Below are 22,807 nucleotides of genomic sequence, written 5' to 3'. Positions count from 1 at the left end.
TAGATTAGGAAAAGACGGTGAATATGTCTGCAAACCCTTTATTTCTTGTTTAATTTTTATGGACGAGAACTCAATAAACATCTTATGGAATAAACACCATGCCCAAGAAGGTGATCATTCTTCTTTTGAAAGATAGACTGAATACGAAATGAAAAAAGAGCTACATTGATAAGTGCTTAATTATAACATCATACTTTAAGAAAAGCACAAAGCTATATTGAATATGAAATGAAAAAAAGTGTTACATTGATAAGTGCTTAGTTTTAACTTCATAGTTTAAGAAAAGTACAATGTTATATTGAATATATATGAAAAAAGTGGTACATTGATAAGTGCTTAATTATAATATCATACTTTAAGAAAAGTACAATGTTATAATTGAATATGAAATGAAAAAAGTGTTACATTGATAAGTGCTTTATTATAACATCATACTTTAAGAAAAGTACAATGCTATAATTGAATATGAAATGAAAAAAGTGTTACATTGACAAGTGCTTAATTATGACATCAAACTTTAAGAAAAGTACAATGTTATAATTGAATATTAATATGAAAAAAGTTCAATGCTATAATTGAAAAAAAAACAATATAATTTTCAATAATGAAACAACAATGATGGTCGATAAAAGTTAGATTAGTAAGAATCGAACGTCTTCAAAATACTTGGCTTATTATAACTTGAAAAATGATAAGAACCATGCCATATTGAGGGTTGCAGATAGATGTGCTTTAAAGAAGGTCGGGATTAGTGTACACCGCAAGTAGAAGTAGATTGGGTAAGTAATAAACAAAATTAATACGTTATTTGATAAATATGTTATTATTATTATTATTATTATTATTATTATTATTATTATTATTATTATTATTATTATTATTATTATAGTTTCGTAAGGTATATTTTATTATTTTAGTGTTGAAATTTAATTATTTGTTTTAATTAATGTATGTTTATTGTTTTCTTTATTTTAGGAAAAGATTCAAGGGGAGAAGAGGAAGATGCAAGAAGAGCCCGGGAAGGGCGAACCCTTAAATGAAGAACATTGTATCGTACGTGCCATCGATGAGTGAAGTGGACATGTTTGCGGGGTTGGAAGGAAACCAAGCATCAACAATCATTTAATTTCAAATCAACATTCCAAATCCAAATATTAAATACGGATAATTCCCAAGTTACCGTTGGATTAGGTGTCTAAGCCCATAACTATAATTGGTATGTACTTGACCTAGTAGTAGCATGGTCCTTTTAGGTTGCCTTCACCATAGCACCTTGACTAGATGAATAATGGAGAAAGAGGTTAATTGTGATTTATTAATATATTATAAGAATAATATATTAATTAAGAAAACATATTATTTAATTAGTATTGATCAAGAATAAATTTAGTGATCAAAAGAGTCTGATTAAATTAAGAGGACTAATATTGCTATTATATGATAACTGAAAGTTGGGCTTGTGGATCCTTAGGAAGAGGTCGACTAAATCCTATATGTGGCCCACATAAATTTCGTCTAAGAAGGTCTTTTGGAAGGACCTATTGGACTGCTTAAGGCCTAAGCAATCTGATTAGGGTTTTACTTGAAACCCTAGTAGCTTAGCTATATAGGGAACCCCTATCACTCCCAAAATCGGCCCTATGCTTCTAAAAAAGGAACCCTAGCTGATTTTAAGTGTTCCTCACCTCTACCTCATATTCCTCCATTGATTTTGGTGTTTGTAACTTATTAGAGGTGCCACATTTGAGGTATTAGGGTCTTGAAGGTCAAAGTCTACAAGCTACAACACATAGGTATTCATCTAACTTAGTTTTATGTTGTAAATATCAAAAATTGTATGCTAGTTAGGGTTCATGCTATGGATAATCAATATTGAATGTATAACTTGAGAAAAACCTAGATCTAAAGCATTAGGTTTGCATGTAAAGCATAGGAATTTGGTGTGCTCAAAACCTATCGATGGTATCGAAGACTGGTTGTTTTTCTGTTGTATTAGATGTCATGGCTAATTATTCAAAGCTGAAGCAAGTCGAAATCTGGACTCTGCCAGATGTACTCGACGAGCCCATTATGGGACTCGACGAGTCCATTGCTTGACTCGACGAGTTGGCTCGTCTGTTGGTAGATTTTTTGGGATTTTGGCCAGAATTAGATTAAGATTATTACCATAAATTGTTGTGACTGATAAAATTCATTTTTTCTGATATGATAATGATTATCCTTATCTAATTACAAGATAATTATCAAATTTTAAGATAATTACTAGATTATATGATAAAGTAATTATTTGTAGAATTTGATTTGAATTATCTTACCATATAAATTTGGATTAGGTCAAATTATGTGATAAAGATAAATTATAGGATTAATTTAATTGTTTTCAAATTTGATCTAAAAGTTTTGAAAAGTTTCAAAATTTGCCCTCAAGTTTTGAACTAGAAAATTTGATTAAAAAGTTTTTAATTTTGAAATATTTAAATTCTAAACCCCAGAGTTTTAAAACTTTAAAATTTTAAATTTCAACCCTTATACTATTATATTATTAAAAGCTTAATTTATATATATATATATATATATATATATATATATATATATATATATATATATATATATATATATGTATAAGACGAGTCAGTCTTACCGTTAGTAGACCTCATTCACGAAGCTGGTCTATAGGGGGGGGGGGGGGTATAAGGAAATTACTTATAAATGGTGATTGAATGGGTGTCCACTCTCATCCACCACTTCTTGACTAGTGGAGGGTCCTTAGCCGAGTGGGTAGGATAGGACATTAAACCTCATTAATTAAGTATAATGATAAATATAAAACAATTAAGTGTTTTTCTAAATTCTCAATCTTAGTTTCTTTAGGGAAAATGTGAATATGTTGCTATTCCATGAAATTGCACTTTGTACCTTGCCAAGTCATTAGTGGAGCGTGTGTGGTTAACCGACACACTAATCTGAGATTAGCAAAGGGAGCAAAGGGTAGCTTTATGTTTATTATAGATCAATGGAGCGTGTGTGATTTACCGGTACATTGATTAGGTGGTAAATGACATCGAGAGTGTCACACATATTTGCATGGTTATTCACACATTGTTTGTGAACATCGGTATCCTAGTCACAAACTTGAAGGGCATAATCAAGATTTAAACATGCCATTGAAAAATTCGATTAGGAATTTCATTTTATAAAACTTAATTCTTTTAAATTTCATTTTTGGTGATGAAATTGGTAAATCGTCATTTACCTACCTTCATATTATTTGCAATTAGATTACGACATCCCTATCCTAAATTGTAAATAATTGTGTTGGATCCTAGCCATAATATTACATTTAGGTGTTATATTGTGGATTTTTAACTAATAAAACTTGTTCTTCTTCATTTCAGATGTCTGGATCAAACAACGTATCCAACTCAAACTCCAATTCCTCAAGCTCCTTTTCACTCATGAACATTTGTTCAAGGGTCAATTCCGATTCATCCAAATTCAATGACTGTATTCACAACATTCGAATGGACTTGCGGTATGATGAGAAGTATTACGTTCTCGACAAGCAACTCAATGAGATCGATGAAACAAAAGCCACTCCTGAACAATAGCTGAGTTCTCACGATAAAGAGGCGACCAAAGTGGCGTGTATTATAGTGGCCACTATGACTCCTGAGCTGCAGAAGTTCTACGAGGACTACTGGCATTATGAGATGCACCATGATTTGATGGAAAAGTACCATCAAAGTGCATGTCAAGAAAGGTACGAGATTGTTGCCTCGTTAATCACAGTCAAGATGAAGGATGGAGAGTCTATCACGACCCACTTGTAAAGGTATGTGGATCGTTTGCTCAACTTGAATGTCAAGTTCAATGAAGAGTTGACAATTGATATTATCCTCCACTCTTTACCTCCTTTTTATGAGTAGTTCAAAAAGACTTATCATTTGAACAATGATGAGGTGACCTTGAGCAAACTTCAAGGGTTGTTGAGAACTACTGAAACTGGCTTGAAAGGCAAATATGTCGCCACCATTCCTATTGCTGCTGCCCTAGTATTGGCGATTGGTCATGGAAAGGGGAAGAAGAGGTAGGATCCTTCTAAGAACCATAAGGAAAAGTCCCATGATGGATCCTCTTCTAGTGGGACCAAAGGTGGTTCTGCTGCTCCTTCTTTTAATCCAAAGGATGCAGAGTTCTTCTACTGTCACGACAAAGGGCGTTGGAAACGAAGCTGCCCGAAGTATCTGCAAGACATCAATGATGGGAAGATAAAGCCCAACTTCACAAGTATTTACATTATTCAATCTAATAACTCATTACATGCTAGTTCTTGGGTCCTTGATACAGGATGTGGTTTTCACATTTGTTCTGATTTGCAAGGTCTAAAACGAAGTAGGGATGTGGAGCATGGGAAGATGAACTTGGTCATGGGGAATATGAGAGTGTCACCTATCACCAAGATTGGAATTTATTCTTTAGTTCTTAGTTGTGGGTTAGGGTTAGATTTGAACAATTTTTGCTACTATTCAGAAATGGCGAGAAATATTATTTCTTTTCTTGGTTTGTATAGACAAGGTTTTAGATTTTCATTTAATAATGAATTTGGTTATATTAATGCTTTCTATAATGGTAATTTTTATTCTGAAGCGTTGCCTTGTATTGGTATATATGAAACTGTGATGGTTGTAGACAACTTAGGAAATAATGTATTGCATATTGATTCGTCCAATGGTTTAGACAAAGCTTGCTTGATGCATTGTCATCTTGGACATGTCAACAAGAAGCGCATAGCCCAACTCCAAAAGGATGGAGTCTTGGAGTAATTTGACCATAGGTTAGATGACACGTGCGAGTTTGATTTACTTGAAATATAACCAAGTCACCCTTCACTGGTTCTTGTGAAAGGGGTGAAGGATTGTTGGATCTCATACACACAAATGTGTGTGGGCCCTTCAGATCCACCACAAGGGATGTGAATCGCTTCTATGTGAATTTTACTAAGGATTATAGCAGATGTGGTTATATCTACTTAATTAAGCATAAGCTAGAAACTTTTGAAAAGTTCAAAGAGTTTAAGCAAGAAGTGGAGAATCAACTAGGCAGGAAGATAAAGATGATCTACTCCGATCGAGGTGGTGAGTATCTTAGTATAGAGTTCCAAGACTATCTTAAGGAATGTGGAATTTTTTCACAATTGACGCCACCTAGGACACCACAACTTAATGGTGTGGTAGAAAGACGCAATCGAACCTTGTTGGACATGGTTCGTTCCATAATGAATCGAGCTTCATTACCAATCTTATTCTAGGGGTATGCCTTAGAAACTGCTGCCCATATCCTTAATCTATTCCCAACTAAGAAGGTTGCCAAAACACCTCACGAAATATGGACAGGGAAAGTTCCTTCGTTGGCACATATCAAGGTTTAGGGTTGCGAGGGTTTCGTAAGACGAGAGACTCATGACAAGCTCTAACCTCGTAGTAAGCGATGTATTTTCATCGGCTACCCGCAAAAGTCTTTTGGATATCTCTACTACAGACCAAGTGAGAATGTTGTCTTCGTTGAGAGGAGAGGGGTTATCCGCAAAAGAGAACTCGTATGCCAAGAGGACAGTGGGAGCCAAATTGATCTTGATGAGCTTCAAGAATCAAGCAATGAAGGAGCCTCTAACACTAGCGCTCAACCCGAGGAGAAAAATCATATGGAACTGATTGACGAGTCCTTACCTCTAATACATTCCAATAGAGTTAGTGTTCCACCCGTATTATATGGTTTTCATATAAGTACTGAGGGTGATACGTTTGTTAGTGATAGCACTCTAATAAATATGGATGAACCTAACAACTATAAGGAAGCCATGACGGGCCCAGAGTCTTCCAAGTGGAAAGAGGTAATGGATAGCGAGATTTAGTTCATGTATGATAATCAAGTTTAGAGCTTGGTTGAAAATGTGCCAGGTCGTAAGATGGTCAGGTGCAAATGGATCTTCAAGAAGAAGACCGACATGGATGGGAAAGTGCACACTTTTAAGGAACAACTTGTTACGAAGGGTTTCACTCAAACTATGGGAGTCGACTATGACGAGACCTTCTCACCAGTGGCCAAGATCAAGTCTATAAGGGTTATGTTGGCCATAGTTGCATTTCATGATTATGAAATATGACAGATAGACGTCAAAACCGCTTTCCTTAATGGAATGTTGGTTGAGGATGTTTACATGAATCAGCTATAGGGTTTTGTTGATGCGAAGTACCCGAATAAAGTGTGCAAGCTTGAGAAATCCATCTATGGACTGAAACAGGCATCTCGCATATGGAATCTTTATTTCGATGACAAAGTCAAAGAGTTTGGTTTTTCTCAAGAAGCGAGGATGAGTCTTGTGTATATGTCAAAGCTAGTGGGAGTATATAGTTAGCTTCCTCGTACTGTATGTCGATGACATACTACTCATGGGAAACGACATCCCAACATTGCAGGGAGTTAAGTCCTGGCTTGGGAATTGCTTCACTATGAAGGACCTCGAAGAAGCTGCTTATATTTTAGGGATAAGGATATTGAGAAATAGGAGTAAGAGACTAATAGAACTTAGTCAAAGTACATACCTGGATAAAGTGTTGAAATGTTTCAACATGGAAAATTCTAAGAAAAGAGAGAGTTGCCTATCCAGAGCAATGCCAAACAGAGTAAGATTCAGAGTCCGAGTACTGATGTTGTGATAGCAGAAATGAGTCCAGGACCTTATGATTTCGTCGTTGGCTCGATCATGTATGCTATCACTTGTACTCACCCTGATTTGACCTTTACTTTGAGCATGGTTAGTCGATATCAATGGAACCCTGGTAGAGCCCACTGGATAGCCATAAAGAACATTCTTAAGTATCTGCGAAGGACGAGGACTGGGTCCTTGTACTTGGTAGAAGTGAAGACTTGAGAGTGACAGAGTATAGTGACACCAGTTTTCAGACAGACAGAGACAACTTTAGGTCTCAATCGGGCTGGTTTTTTACCCTAAATGGAGGAGCAGTGACTTGGAAAATTTCCAGGCAGGAGACAGTAGCTGATACAATGTGCGAATTAGAGTATATAACAGCGAGCGAAGTGTCGAAGGAAGCAATATCGTTGAAGAACTTCATCGGAGACCTTGGAGTTGTACCGACCATAAAGGAGCCTATGGTGCAATGTTTTAAAACCTAGGTTGACCCGGCCGGTTCAACTGGTTGGACCGTGACCCGGGGTAGAAAGCGGATCAATTAAGACCGGTTTTTTTGTAAAAATATGAACCGGATCGAATCGGCCGGGTTTCCCCTAAACCGCGGTTCAACCGCTTATGTCGAACCGGTTAAAACCGGATTGATCCATTTTAATAGGGTTTGGATAGTTGGATACAAGTAGTGAACGCCAAAACAACGAGCATTTGCGGTTTCTTTAATGTTTTTTGATGTTTAAACTTTGTGGAAATCAAATTATTGGTTTTATGTGTTAATGCATTATGCATGAAAGTAAAAATATATAAAAAAATATAGAAAAAGACCATAAACCGGGTTGACCCAGCGGTTGAACCGGTTGACTCGTGAACCGGTCATCACACCGGGTCAATAAAAACCCGAGTTTTAAAGCATTGATATGGAGATTTTCTACGATAACGAAGGTGCGGTCGCTTTGACCAAGGAACTGAGGGATCATGGCAGATCCAGACATATCGATAGAAAATATCACTTCATCAGACATGGGGTAGAAGAAGGACTCCTTGTACTCAAGAGGGTATCATCGGAGGAGAACCCAACAGATCCCCTTACAAAGGGACTGAGTAGGTAAGCATTTGCAGCATGCAAGGAGCATTTGATGGGTTTTGAGCAATACATAAATCCTATGGTGCACATGCAAAACCCCAAAGCTTTGGATCTAGGTTTCTCTAATTGTACATGCAAATCATCCAAAGCTTATGAACCCTAATTCTAGCATACAAAATCCAAAATCAACATAAATAAACTAGTAAGAATGTTACCTTGATTGTCGCTTGAAGATCTTTAGCTTATGAGAACCTAGCACCTCAAATGAGATGCCTATAATGAATCATAAACTCCAAGGCAACAAGGATGATCTTGGATAGAGGGGAAGGATGCTCAAAATCAGCTCTAGATTTATAGGCTATTACTGGTAGCCTACTTCTGAAGCCCTAAGGTTCCTTTTATAGGTGAGCTGCTAGGGTTTTAGTAAAAAACCTAATTGCTTTTCAAATGTTTCTAACTATTTCTTGATTAAGTAGATATACCCATATCTTCTATAATCATTGGTAAAATTCACATAGAAGCAACAAGCATCCCTTGTTGTGGATCTAAAAGGCCCACATACATCTGTATGTATGATATCCAATAAAACCTTACCCCTCGCACAAGTGCCAGTGAAGGGTGACTTGACCATCTTTCCAAGTAAACAGGACTCATACGTGTCATCGTCCCTAAGGTCGCATGACTCCAACACACCATCCTTTTGGAGTTGGGCTATGAGCTTCTTGTTGACATGTCGAAGACGACAATGCCACATACATGCCTTATCCACACCATTGGATGAATCGATTTGCAATACATTATTTCCTAAGTCATCTACAACCATCACAGTTTCATATATTGAATTACAAGGTAATGCTTCAAAATAGAAAACACCATTCAAATAAGCATTAATAGATCCAAATTCATTAGTGAATGAAAATCTAAATCCTTATCTATGTAAACCATGAAAAGAAATAATGTTTCTCGCCATATCAAACGAGTAGTAACAATTATCCAAATCTAATCCTAACCCATTACTAAGCACTAAAGAATAAACTCCAATCTTGGAAACAGGTGGCCATCTTCTATTCCCCATGATCATGTTCATTTTCCCGTGTTCCATATCCCTACTTCTTTTAAGGCCCTACAAATCAGAACAAATGTGAAAACCACATCCTGTATCGAGAACCGGCGAACTAGCATGTGATGAATTATTAGGTTGAATAGTATAAATACCTAAGAAGGTGGGCTTTATCTTCCCATCCTTGATCTCATGCATGTACTTCGGGCAGCTTTGTCTCCAATTCCCTTTCTCATGGCAGTGGAAGCACTCTGCATCCTTAGGTTTGGCAGAGGGAGTGGCAGAACCATCTTTGGTCCCACTAGAACATGAGCCATCATGGGACTTTCCCTTGAAGCACTTGTGAAGAGCCTTCCTCTTCTTCCCTTTACCTTGCCCAATAGCCAAGACAGGGCCAGTAGTAGTAGCAGTAGGAGTTGATGCAATAGATTTGTCCTTGAGATGGCTCTCAGCAGTCCTTAGCAGGCTTGAAGCTTGCTTAGGGTAACCTCCTGCTTGTTCATATGATAGGTCATACGAAACTGGTTGTAGCAAGGAGGTAAGGAGTGGAGAATGATGTCAATCGCCAACTCCTCGTTGAAGTTAACATTTAACTTCAGCAAGCGGTCCACAAATCTCTGCATCTTTTGCAGGTGGGCTGTGATGGACTCTCCATCCTTCATTTTGGTAGTGATCACCAAAGTGATGATCTTGTACCTTTCATGCCTCGCACTTTGGTGGTACCTATCGATAAAATCTTGGTGCATCTCGTAGGGATAAAAGTTCTCGTAGGACTTTTCGAGTTCAACAGTCATAGTTGCAAGCATGATGCAATGGACTTTTGTAGCATCTCGCTCATGAGCCTCGAACACAGCAATCTGCTCAGGAGTAGCAGTATTACGGTTGATTTACTTTAGATACTTGTCAAGGACATAATCTTTGTCCTCATATCGATTCACCATTCGTATGTTATGAATCCAGTCGTTAAAGTTGGTGCCATCCAAAATCACTCTCTCACAAATATTCATAAGAGATAATGAGCCAGAATGGTTTGAGCCAGAAGCGTTGTCGTTTGGAGTAGACATCTGAAAAAGAAAAGGAACAAAGTTTAGATTAGATAAAGACCCCAATTAAACACCCAACACAATTATTTACAATTCAGAAGAGGGATGCCATAATCTAAGTGCAAATAGTTTGAAGGTAAGTGAATGACAATTCACTAATTTCCACCATGAAAAATAAAAAAGATGTATAAGTCTTAAATAAATTGAAAATCCTAGATCTGTTGAGATTCATTGAGCTTTTCAATGGCATGTTTAAATATCGATTATGCCCTTCAAGTTTGTGACTGGGATACCGAGGATCACAAACAAGGTGTGAATAACCATGCAAATGTACATGGTGCACTTGTTGTCATTAACACCTAATCAATGTGCCGGTTAGCCATACACACTCGATTGATCTATGACAAACATCAAGACACCCTTCGCCACCCTTTCCAATCCCAAATTAGTATGCCGGTTAACCACGCATGGTTCACTAATGTCTCGGCAAGGTGCAAAGTGTAATTTCATGGATTAATATACAATTTCACATTTTTCCTTAAGTAACTAAGATTGGGAATTTGTAAAAACATTTAGTTACTTTGAAATATTCATTATACTTATAATGAGGAATTAGTTTCCCTATCCTACCCGTTTGGCTAACGACCATCCACCAATCAAGGAAGCGGTGGGTGTGAGTGAACACACATTAAACTGGCATTTTATAGGCAACAACCTTATACCCCCCATTATAGATCGGCTTCGTGACACTACTAGCAAAACAACCTTTTATGACACTCATTGCACGTCATAAAAGGCTCAGACGACGCGCAAATGCGCGTCAAGGAAGGCCATGTCATAAAGAGAGACGATGCACTTTTACACGTCGTCTATAGACGATGCGCATTACGCGCAATTACGATGCGCGTTTACGACACGAAATGCGTATCAAGGAAGGCCCTATCATAAAGGAAGACGACGCACGTGTTAATGACATGCAATGCGTATCAAGAAAGCCCCTGTCAAGAAAGGCCATGTCATAAATGAAGATGACGCACATTTTTGCGTATCATAACTTTAAATGTTTAAAAAAAATATTATTTTATTGATTTACTAATTTTCAAATTAAATAATACATTAAAAATCTCATAATACAAAATAAAATACCATAAATAACAAAGATAATTCATTTCACTAATATGTTAAATACAAATAATTATTCTAATATTGAGTAATTGTAATAAAAGAAATGAACTCAAGAGAAGCAGAATTTATATACAATTGCATTATCTAGCTTACTATGTGCCAACAACTCCCTGTGTGTTTGCTTTTGCTTGAGTCTTGTTTCCTCCAAAGCTTCTAGCCATGCCAAAGTATGAGTCTTGCTTTTGCTTGAGTCTTGTTCATGTCCAAATCAAGTAAAACATTGCTAGCTTATATTCATCAAGTCCTTGCCGTGAAGTCTTAGATAGATGCTTAACTATAATATCCAATCCTTCTAGTAGGCCCTACAGATCATTATTGGCCATGTAGCAGGATCAACCTGCTAAAATAGTAAACCAAATTAATCAGAAGCTGAGATGTTACCTATAGGACAATCCGAAAACACAGTAAATCCATGGACTTACTGTGGATCAATAATTACATACACCAAAGTAATGAAAAAAAATGTTTGTTGGCCACACAACACACATAACAAATGTAGCTAAAATGGCACATACCTTCCTGGAACTGAATTGAAGTCACCACAGACTAACATTGGAATATCTGCAATTGCAACTATCTTTTCCAATCCTTTTAACAGTGTGTGAACCTTCAATTTTCACAATTATATAGTTTTTAAGTTATTAAACAAGAAGAAAAAGTGTATATATACAAAAAACAAGTGATACTTATCTTCTTTGTTGTCATTTCTCTTCGACAAAATCTACACTAAAAGAAATGTGCCCATGTATGTTAATGTCAAAATTTCTATGAGGGAAAATGGTCATAATAATGCAGAACAATCCAAAAGAGTATTTTTGTCTGAGTGGAAAGTGAATCTTGATTTATATATATATATATATATATATATATATATATATATATATATATATATATATATAGACACGCACACACACAACACAACACAATATCAATGTATGTCAGTGTATGTGTCTTCAAAGTTCACACCTGGATTTGCTCGAGTCATCTGAATCTTGATTTTGCTTGGCAGGTGGCTTATTAGATATATTTTCCTTCTCCTTCTCCTTCACAACCCCATTTTTAACAAGTTCTTGCTCTTCCAAGGTTGTTTTCTTTGAATTTTGATCCTTAATTTCCACCTTTGATTCAAGTTCCTTTCGTGACAGATCTGGTAAACTTTTCCTCACTACATATTACATAACAAGATTTGTAAGCATCTATCTCACTAACAGTTGAGTAAGGAAAACTGAAATTTGCTTTGTACTTTATTTTTTACCCATAGCAGCAACCTACTTACATATGTACGTCTCTTTACCAATAATAGCAATGTATTTGATTATTATTTTTTACTTATAATCACACCTATAAGTTATACCTACCATAATAGCAATGTACTTTATCTTTACCCAAAATGGCAATGTTGCATTTTCTACATATATATACGATCATTTTAAGTTATCTACTACATAATACTACTATCTGTAATGAAAATATAAGTTTGTTGCCACCATGAGTGACATATTGCTATTATTGGTAAATAAATGTAAGGACGTTGCTATTGTTGGAGCACAGACCTTCAATACTCCTTCACAAACCAAAGAAACTTCTTGTCTTAATGTTTGAGAAGTATATAGAGGAAGGAAGAAGTAACAGTAACTCAAAAAAACTGCACTCAAAGCTTCTTATTTCATTCAAGTAAAAGGTGATTATTTATATAGCCAACACATGCTAACTCTAGTAGGAAACAGTAAACCCAGGTTCCATTTTTCCAGGTGAAATCCAACTCTCTACTACTCCTTAATACTCGGTCCTACATGACTCATTCAACTTACAATCTACTATCGTTTATTTAACTCACCAAAATAAAATAAATACTAAATTACTACTAAAAACAAGCTATCAAGATTAAAATCCAACATTGCTATATTGTTATTATGGGTAAAAGTACAGTACAATGCTTATATTGGTAGAAAGAGTATAGTATGTTGTTATTTCCTACAATATGCCCTTAAAAAGAAGGGAAAAAAGGACAGCAGAAGTACTTGGAGGTCAATTCTTGGCCTTTGCAACACGTCGATTTGCTTTTCCATCATCAGAACTGCTACTTCCACTTTCTGTTTCACTTGAACTCCCAGAACTCCTAAAGTAAGTCCACTTTTACAAGTTACAAATACAATATTATATGAAAAGAGATTTAAGTTATATATATATATATATATATATATATATATATATATATATATATATATCAAAAGCAACTATTTGGACCTTCTCTTTGATCTTTTGCCAGGCAACCTTCTCTTTTCTTTCCGTTTGTTCTTACACTGTCATACGTGTCTCCAGATAAATAGTGTCTATTACATTCAGAGGGAGGGGTTGTGGTACTTGATAATGGCCTGACATAACCACATGTTGCTGTGGAATCTGAGGGATTTGGTAGTTCATCCACTGTGCTTCTGGTGGATCAAGATTCTGCTCATGGTTTTTCTTACGAGGAGAAGAAGATTCAAAAAATAGTATAATATTAATTATATTATAAACAATTGAAAATGACAAGTATTTAATATATAGGGTGTGGATTACCTTATCTTTCATGTTCCATTGTCCCATTTGAGGTAAAAATTCCTTCTGTTTTCCACTGTCGTGGTACTTCAACTGATGATACATGCATACGTTTAAATATCTATACATTTTTAATATCACCAATGAGAGAGAGAGAGAGAGACATTACCAACATTCACATCAAGAGGAGGCCTTTGGTTCAACCAACGAGATGGTGGTTGCTGTATAGAAAATAAAACTTTAATGTATAACCTCTACAACTTCAATCACAAAAGAAATTAGATCTGATAAATTTTTGTTTTGAATGGGGGCATGTAGAGTACCCATATAATCATCTCAAATGAAAATGAAGATACCAATGTAATATAATAATGGGGTGATGCTACACAAAGCAATGAAGAGGATAAGAAAGATGACCTTGCCATGTATGTGTTAGGCCTCCCAGATTTTCCATCTGAGAAACTCCATTCTCATTTATAAAAGGATAATCACTTGGGGTAATGGGGGTACCTCCAGTAGGTATATTGTAATTGTCCATGGTCCCTAGTAAAGGTGTTGGAGTTGTTCCTGGTAATGGTGTTTGAACAAGCAAAGGTGTTTGCATTGGAGTCTGCAACGGTGTCTGCAGATAACAACATACTTAAGGAAACAAACCATGAAAGTATGAACAATAAATGAAATAAAGACAGCCCAATATTTCATGATAAATACATTTGGTTGACCCCCGAATTTCGGATGTGTAAGCAATTTTACTTCTTTACTCTCAACAAAGTTGCTCTCTTTCGCATAACTAAGATACACAATTATAACCAGGAAATGTATACTCATTCGGAGATTCTTTATATACTCATCTACCCTAGGTGAATCTGAAAGCAACAAAGGTCTAACTTCTATATGCTGCAAATTTCTAAGAGCAATGAATTAGCATGAACAATTTCATGGTATCCACTTATGAAGAAGTCCAAGCATCCAGTACATGTAGGTATAATTTTTCGTATAATTTATGAGCTAAAAGATACTTACCGGAGGGAAAAGTAAATCAGTGGTGGGAGTTTATACTCTTTCGGCCCTTCACATGGAACATTAAGACCATGAACAATGTTCGATGTAGCTCCAGGGGCAATCGACTTGGCGACAACAGATCTGTCAATCGGACCCACTATAGCCCCAACTTGCATCATCTTCAACACCCATAACTAACCAAAATACCTGAACCACCAAAACAGTAAACAAACGGTACGAATTTCACAATAACAGATCCAAATAAACATCACAGCAACGAAATCCAAACCCCATAAAACTAGATCTATACTAGAAAAAATCTACCAATTTAGTCGACATCGAAAAAAAAACACTCACTCCTTGAAGTTTGCTGAGGACGCCTTCCCCAGGACCACCATTGTTAATGAATTCTTCTTGGACTTTGTTGATGACGTGTTTTTTAAGAGACGAAAACGTACCAAATTCAAACTTGGTGAATGCATCGATTAGGGAGAAAACAAACTCAGAGAGTGGAGTGAAGTCAGATTTAAGTGAAGTTGTACCAGTTTTAGGGAGAAATCGAACCAGTTGGTCTTTGTTGTTGATCTTCTTTGCCGCGATTACTGGCTCATGAATACAGAGAAAGGTTAGGGTTTCTTGATTGAGAGAACGGTTAGGATTGATAGAATTTATGAGAAAGATCTTGCGGAAGGAGTTGATAAACCCGAGGTTGTGATGATGACCATATGAGATAACGAATGGCTGACTCCGGCGCAGGTGCAATATGTGTGCATTGATGATTTTTCTGAGTTATAAAATGGGGAGGTTCTTGATTGAGAGAACCTGAACTAATTCCAAGTTGAATTCACAGTTTTTGATCTAGGCACCGTTTCTCAATAATTAGGGTTCTTAATATATAGGGATTTATGATTTAGGGTGATTTGGGGAGTCGTAGTAGGTGGGATGTTTAATTTTTTTTGGAAATGGAAAATTGTTATGAATGATTTAGGGTTCTTAGCAAAGGATTTTAGAAGGACAAGAAGGAGTATCAGGCGGGGTATTTAATTTTTTTGGGATTTCATTTCTCAAAAAAAATACCGAGAACGTGCCTTCTTAAAAAAATATAAAGCGACACCTTCACATGATGCGCTTTTATGATAGGTGCCCTCCGTATTTTTTTTTCTTTTCTAACATTAATTTCAGGGCACGCATAAATGTGTGTCTTCTATCCTTCAAATTTAAGAAGAGATGACGTTATTTTTAAGGCGCATGCTTTTGCGTATCGTAAATCACTGCGTGTCATTGTTTGCGCGTCATTAAAGGGCTATTTTCTAGTAGTGTAAATGAGGTCAACTAATGGTAAGACTAGCATTATTCTTACACACACACACACACACACACATATATATATATATATATATATAATTATTATTCTTATAGTATTATAATAGTATAAAGGTTGAATTTTAAACTTGTAAAATTCTAGGGTTTAGAATTTAAATATTTCAAACTTTAATCAAAATTTTAAATTCCAAAACTTGAGGGCTAGTTTTGAAACTTTTGAAAACTTTCTAGATCAAATTGAAAATAATTTAATTAAACAATTAATTAGTGATTATCTAAATTTGACGTAATCCAATTTCATGGCAAGAAAATTCAATCAAATAATTCAAATAATTAAAGTTATCATATAAGGCAATGATTATCCAATTAATTGACAATTATATTTATTTTGATAAGCATAGTCACATCATATTGATAAAAATCAGATTTAATCAATCAAAAATGTTTTTGGCAATTATCGTAACTCAAAATAGGTCAAAATCCCAAAATATCTGCCTCTGACACTCCGACTCACCGAGTTGCCATCTGGACTCGCCGGGTTCATCTGACTCGTCGAGTTCATCAGGTGACTCGACGAGTTTGACAGGCAGAAAGCAGAAATTTCGATTTTAAGCAAAGAATGATCATACAAAGCATCAAATTAAATAGAAACCAATCAAGGCTCTGATACCACTAATGGGTTTTGAGCAATACATCAGTCCTATGGTGCACATGCAAACCCTAAAGCTTTGGATCTAGGTTTCTCTAACTGTACATGCAAATCATCCAAAGCTTATGAACCCTAATTCTAGCATACAAAATTTGAAATCAACATAAATAAACAAGTATGAATGTTACCTTGATTGTTGCTTGAAGATCTTTAGCTTATGAGAACCTAGCACCTCAAATGCGATGCCTCTAATGAATCAGAAACACCAAGGAAAGAAGGATGATCTTGGAGAGAGGGGAAGGATGCTCAAAATCAGCTCTAGATCTCTAGGGTATTACTAGTAGCCGATTTCTGAAGCCCTAGGGTTCCTTTTATAGGTGAGCTGCTAGGGTTTCAGTCAAAACCCTAATTGGATAACTTAGCCACCAAGCAGTCCAAAGGAACCTTTTGGAATAAGGCCTTGGATGAATTCAAGGTGGGCTTCTGCCTTAATTTCGTCCATCCCTTTATCCAAAGGATCCACATCCCAAAATCCAATTATCTTATAATTGCAATTCCAGTCCTCTTTATTTAATTAATCTCTTTTAGCCACAAAATTAATTCCAAATTAATTCTTGACTAATATTAATTAAATAATATATTATTCTTAAAATATATTAATAAACCATAATATCCTCTTTCTCCACTAATCATCCAGTCAAGGTTCTTTGGTGAAGGCAACCCAAAAGGACCTTTCTACAATCGGGTCAAGTACATACCAAATATAGTTATGGACTTAGACACTAATCCAACAACATTGGGCAGAAGGACGATATTAGTTTTAGTGATTAGATAGTAATTAAAAACTTATAATAGATAAAATGTAGTTGACGTTTGATGATTAATTAATGGGGATTTATTTGTGAGTAAAGTTACTATCTTGTGTCCATTGTTTACTATTGTTTCACTTTTGCATGTTTTGACTTGCAGAATAATAGGATTATTCGAATTATCCACAGTCGATCATACTTTGGAAGTCAGCTATGAGGTTAGAATTTCATGAATTGGTTTGTAGATTTGTCTAAGTGTTTAGACATAGCAAATGTTTGCTGCAACGTTCTTGAGTGCTCTTGAAATAAGAATTTGAGTATTAGATTAAACCCACGCTCATCTGAATCACTTCATGGAATTAATCATGAGTGATTGTGCGACAATAATATCGTATAGTCTTTAAACCGAGATATATGAGATGTTGTTTATGATTTAGTTGTGCATTGATAATATGTTAACGCATCAATAACTTGATGTTACAAAATGCATTATTGTGTACGTTTTAATGAGTAAATAGTACAAGCATATAAGTCAAAGTTTATCTATTCATTTTATCCTAGGAGGATTAAAAATGATATCTTAGGCCCCTCGATGATTTGGTGTTGACTTATGTGCCGAGCCCGGTCAGGACTGAATTGATGTGTTCAATTAAGTTTTATGTCAAACAAATCAAAAATCGGGAAACAAACTGTTGTACATTGGGTATGATTATGTTCCATGTGTTTGTCCACTTGATATCTTGAGAATGGAGGATTACATGAACCGTTATCTATAGGACGTGTCATTGAATAGGTCAGAGTTCGACAACGGCTTTTGAGAGCTATGATTGTCAATCAGAATTTGAAGTTACATTGGCAATTAAAGTTATTAGACTTATCCAAGTGGGAGACTGTTGAATTAGGTTTCTAAGCCCATAACTATAATTGGTATGTACTTGACCCGATAGTAGCATGGTCCTTTTGGGTTGCCTTCACCATAGCATCTTGACTGGATCAATAATGGAGAAAGAGGCTAATTGTGAATTATTAATATAATATAAAAATAATATATTAATTAAGAAATCATATTATTTAGTTAGTATTGATCAAGAATTAATTTGAAATTAATTTAGTGATCAAAAGAGACTGATCAAATTAAGGGGTCTGATATTGAAATTATATGATAATTGAAAGTTGGGCTTATGGATCCTTAGGAAGAGGTGGACGAAATCCTATGTGTAACCCACATAGATTTCGTCGAAGGAGGTCTTCTGGAAGGATCTATTGGACTGCTCAAGGCCTAAGCAATCAGATTAGGGTTTTACCTGAAACCCTAGTAGCTCAACTATATAAGGAACCCCTAGCACTCCCAATATCGAACCTATACTGCTAAAAAAAGAAACCCTAGCTGATTTTAAGTGTTCCTCACCTCTCTATCATATTACTCCATTTCTTTTGGTGTTTGTGACCAACTAGAGGTGCCACATTTTAGGTACTAAGCTCTTGAAGGTCAAGGTCTACAAGCTACAATAAAGAGGTATTCATCTAATTTGGTTTTATGTTATAAATATCGAATATTGTATGCTAGTTGGGGTTCATGCTTTGGATAATCAATATTGCATGTATAAATTAAGAAAAACCTAGTGCCAAAGAATTAGGGTTACATGTACACCGTAGGAATGTTGTAGTGCTCAAAACCCACTAGTTGCTACATTAATCCAATAAATGCAAATTCAAATGCAACAAGATTATAATAACTCATTCACATCTGTAATTCCTAACTTCCAACCACCAACAATGCCACAATTTCCATTCAATCCCAATATAGTTCAACAATTTACCCCCAAACCAACCAACAAGACCGAGGAGACTGATAAGAGCAATGAAGATTGTGATTAATCTTATATGTTATTTTAAACAATGTTTGTTGAAGACTTTATTTTATTTTTATTTTATTATATAGTAGATCTTGAATTTGAACTTTGATGGTTTGCTTTGTTTATTTCGTGTTTGACATTATGTTGCATATATAATTTCTGGATTTGTTTTTAAAAACAGGTTTGGTAGATAGAACAAATTCTCTGCAAAACATTAAAAGAAAAAAAAAGTTTTACGGACTATATATATATATATATATATATATACATATATATATATATATATATATATATATATATATATATATATATATATATATATATATATATATATACTAAGAAAATCCCACTTATGTTATTGATTATTTTTGGTAGCACATGTTATTGGTTGTTTATGTTAGTAACTGTTGTATATTAAAATTGTTACCAAATGTTTACACTATATTACCATATACTTGTTGCCGATATATTACTAAATGTTGGTGTTATATTTTTTTACCAATTTCACCATAATATTTTGACCAAATGTTAGCAATATAGACTTAATTCTATAAAATCTCTTAAGTTTTCAAGAAATGTTTGGTTTTACCCTTTGATGACTTTTAAATTCATTAAAAGTCAATATAGACTTAAAATTGTTATTGATTATTTTTGTTAGCACATGTTATTGGTTGTTTATGTTAGTAACTGTTGTATATTAAAATTGTTACCAAATGTTTACACTATATTACCATATACTTGTCGCCGATATATTACTAAATGTTGGTGTTCATTTTTTTACCAACTTCACCATAATATTTTGACCAAATGTTAGCAATATAGACTTAATTCTATAAAATCCCTTAAGTTTTCAAGAAATGTTTGGTTTTACCCTTTGATGACTTTTAAGTTCATTAAAAATGTAAATTTTGTGTTTGAGTCCTTTTAACAAGTTTACAGGTCACCGGCCGATTACATGCATATGTAGCGGGCGGACGCGGTGCTCATTGGTCATTTTGTTAAAATTAAGTCATAATGCTCAGAAAATGGAGCCAAAAGAGTCGAACAATTGCCTTCTACAAACACAAAGAAACACCAAACAACTACGTTGTGTCGCTTCATGTGAATTATTGTCTGACATTTTATATATAATAACTAATAGGGATTACTACTATTATTTATTACAACTTTATTATTACTATTATTATTATTATTATTACATATTTCATGAATGTATAAATATATTTTTAATTTTTAAAGTTAAAAATATGTTTTTAAATATATAAATATATTTTAAAGGTATTAATATGTTTAAAAAGATACTTATATATTTAAATACGTATTTATATATTTAAATAATTATATTTATATGTATTTAATATATATTTATTTGTATTTAACTTGAATAATTTTTTATTTATTACATATAAAACTATAATATACACATAAATCTGAAAGTACGTATTAATATGGTTATATTCTATAAACCACATATATCAACAGTATAAAAACTTTTCAACGCGTATTTATTTAGGTTTAAAATATATTTATACATTTGTTGGGTTTAGAATGTTGCCTCATATGCGTTTAATGTTAATATTTTGATTACCCGGTTTGGGCTTGTCCAACCGTGGTATAAGCATTAGGGTTAGCTTATATATTATGCATGCATGTATAGCATTAAGGTTAACGTTCTCATTAATAGCTTTTGCATTGTAACCCTAAGCACACCTCTACAGTCGAAGTTCTTCATCGAGCTCTTCTGAGGTGTGAGATATTACTCATTCGACATCTTTTGATTCATTCTTGTGTTCTTTTATTGCTTCATTCTTGTTTATCTTATTAGAATCTATCGATCTAATAGCGCAATAATCTCATCAATTGGAATCAGACCAAGAAACTGTGTAATATATACGCATCTCTTATGTTTGAAAAATCCCTTAGGGTTTCTGCTTTTATCGAATATATAGAAGCCGTCTTCTTCTTGTAGATGGTGTATCTGGTGTTCGATAAAACCCTAGTTTCAACTTTACAAGTCTGATTCGAGCAGATTAAAGAAGAAGTTTTTCATCATGTCTCAAGTCAATCCAATCAACATCTCCAACAGTATAGAATCCACTACGAGGGTTCCCATTCTCTATACTCAAGATTATGAAGTATGGGCGCATCACTTCGAAGACTACGTTGTTGGATCTGAAGACAATGACTATCTTATCTGGGAAGCAATAACATTGGGTTTGTTTGTTTACTCTGGAATGAACATAACGATCAAGACTCAAAAGGAGTATAACCAACTCTTGGTGGACGTAGAGAAGATCCCTTAAGACGAAAAAGACAAGGTGTTATGCAATGTTAAAGCTATGAAAATGATCAGATTTTATTTGCAAGCCGATACTTTCCGTTTAGTAAGTTCATGCACTATAGATAAAGAAATATGGGATAGGTTGAAAGAATTATATTCAACTGATGAGGATCTGGAACACTCGATCCAAACCCTATTTCTCTTTGAGTTCGGTGCTTTCGAACTAAAACCTAAAGAGAAAATCATTTAGACATTCGATTGTTTTAACCATCTGCTTAGCAAGATGATGAAGCATGGTATTGAAAGGAAGGTGATCGAACAAAAGGTCACATTCATGAATGGCTTAAGACCTGAATGGATGGCAGTGGTCTCGACTATGAAGACACTTGAGCAATTTTAGTCCTACTCGCTGGCGAAACTAATGGGTATGGCAGACGAAGAGGAAGAATCTGATATGTCAGAGTGCGATCTAACTAATGGATAATATGAAATGATGGTTACAAACCCAAACAAGTTTACTCGTAAGAAGTTCCCTGTCAACAAGAACCGAAACTGGCAGGGAAGATATAGCTCTGAAAAGACAAAAGAGGAGAGCAAGAACACTACTCAAAAGGACGATGAGAAGAAGGATAGCAAGCTTGTAGGAGATTCAGGATATGACTGCAACTACTGTCATGGCAAGAACCACTTTGCTAAGGATTGCATGCTGAGAAAGATGTCTGAGAAAAAGGATGAAGAAGATGACGAAGCTTACCACATTCGAAAGTTGGAGGAGATAAAGAAGAAGAAAGAAACTAAGATTTCTATGAATGCTATAATTATGCAGGAACATGTTATTGATGATGAGTTTGGTGGAGTAGAAGTTTGGTCTACAGACTCTGAAGATGAAGAGGTACGCAGACCCTCGCGTTGAAGAGCTTATGTGGCGAGAGAAAGAGTTACTGAGTCGGTTGGGCGATGCTTAATGGTGACAGTTGGAGTGTCACAAATTAGAGGATATACAACCGAATGTAAGCATGAGGAAGCGAAGCTTAAGAAAGACAAATGTTTCGCTGCCAAGCCTTTGAGTGAAAAGATCAACGATTGTGATCAGTTGATCAAAAAGGTACAATTTATCCTAGAATCACTTAAAATACCAGTAAAAAACTACGAAAAACAATTAAATGAATTAAAATTCAAGTTTTCTAACTGAAGTGGCAGTCTTATGCAAACTCGCTTAGCAAATTCTAACCTAACTGGCCAACTCAGCAGGGAGTCTTCCAAGAGTG

At 35.0% G+C, this 22,807-nt stretch overlaps 1 long non-coding RNA gene across 6 annotated transcripts; it reads right to left on the bottom strand.

The window, feature by feature from the left end:
• Positions 1-11,021: 11,021 nt before the first annotated feature.
• On the bottom strand, positions 11,022-15,704 carry LOC145070554 (uncharacterized). Of its 6 annotated transcripts, XR_013689992.1 has the most exons (11): positions 15,164-15,704; positions 14,979-15,040; positions 14,643-14,828; positions 14,037-14,241; positions 13,789-13,840; positions 13,641-13,712; positions 13,326-13,544; positions 13,100-13,197; positions 12,045-12,243; positions 11,594-11,804; positions 11,022-11,415 (listed from the first exon to the last, which is right to left on the bottom strand). It is a non-coding gene; the product is annotated as an uncharacterized LOC145070554 (long non-coding RNA). The 6 variants fall into 6 exon arrangements; XR_013689988.1 differs by having other exon boundaries at positions 11,594-11,843; positions 14,979-15,704; XR_013689991.1 differs by having other exon boundaries at positions 11,022-11,418; positions 14,979-15,704.
• Positions 15,705-22,807: the final 7,103 nt, after the last annotated feature.

Source organism: Lactuca serriola, chromosome 8 (genome assembly GCF_051521515.1).
Source record: "Lactuca serriola cultivar US96UC23 chromosome 8, Lser_US96UC23_V15, whole genome shotgun sequence".
Classification (NCBI taxonomy): domain Eukaryota; kingdom Viridiplantae; phylum Streptophyta; class Magnoliopsida; order Asterales; family Asteraceae; genus Lactuca; species Lactuca serriola.
This window is presented reverse-complemented; position numbering and strand designations above follow the sequence as displayed.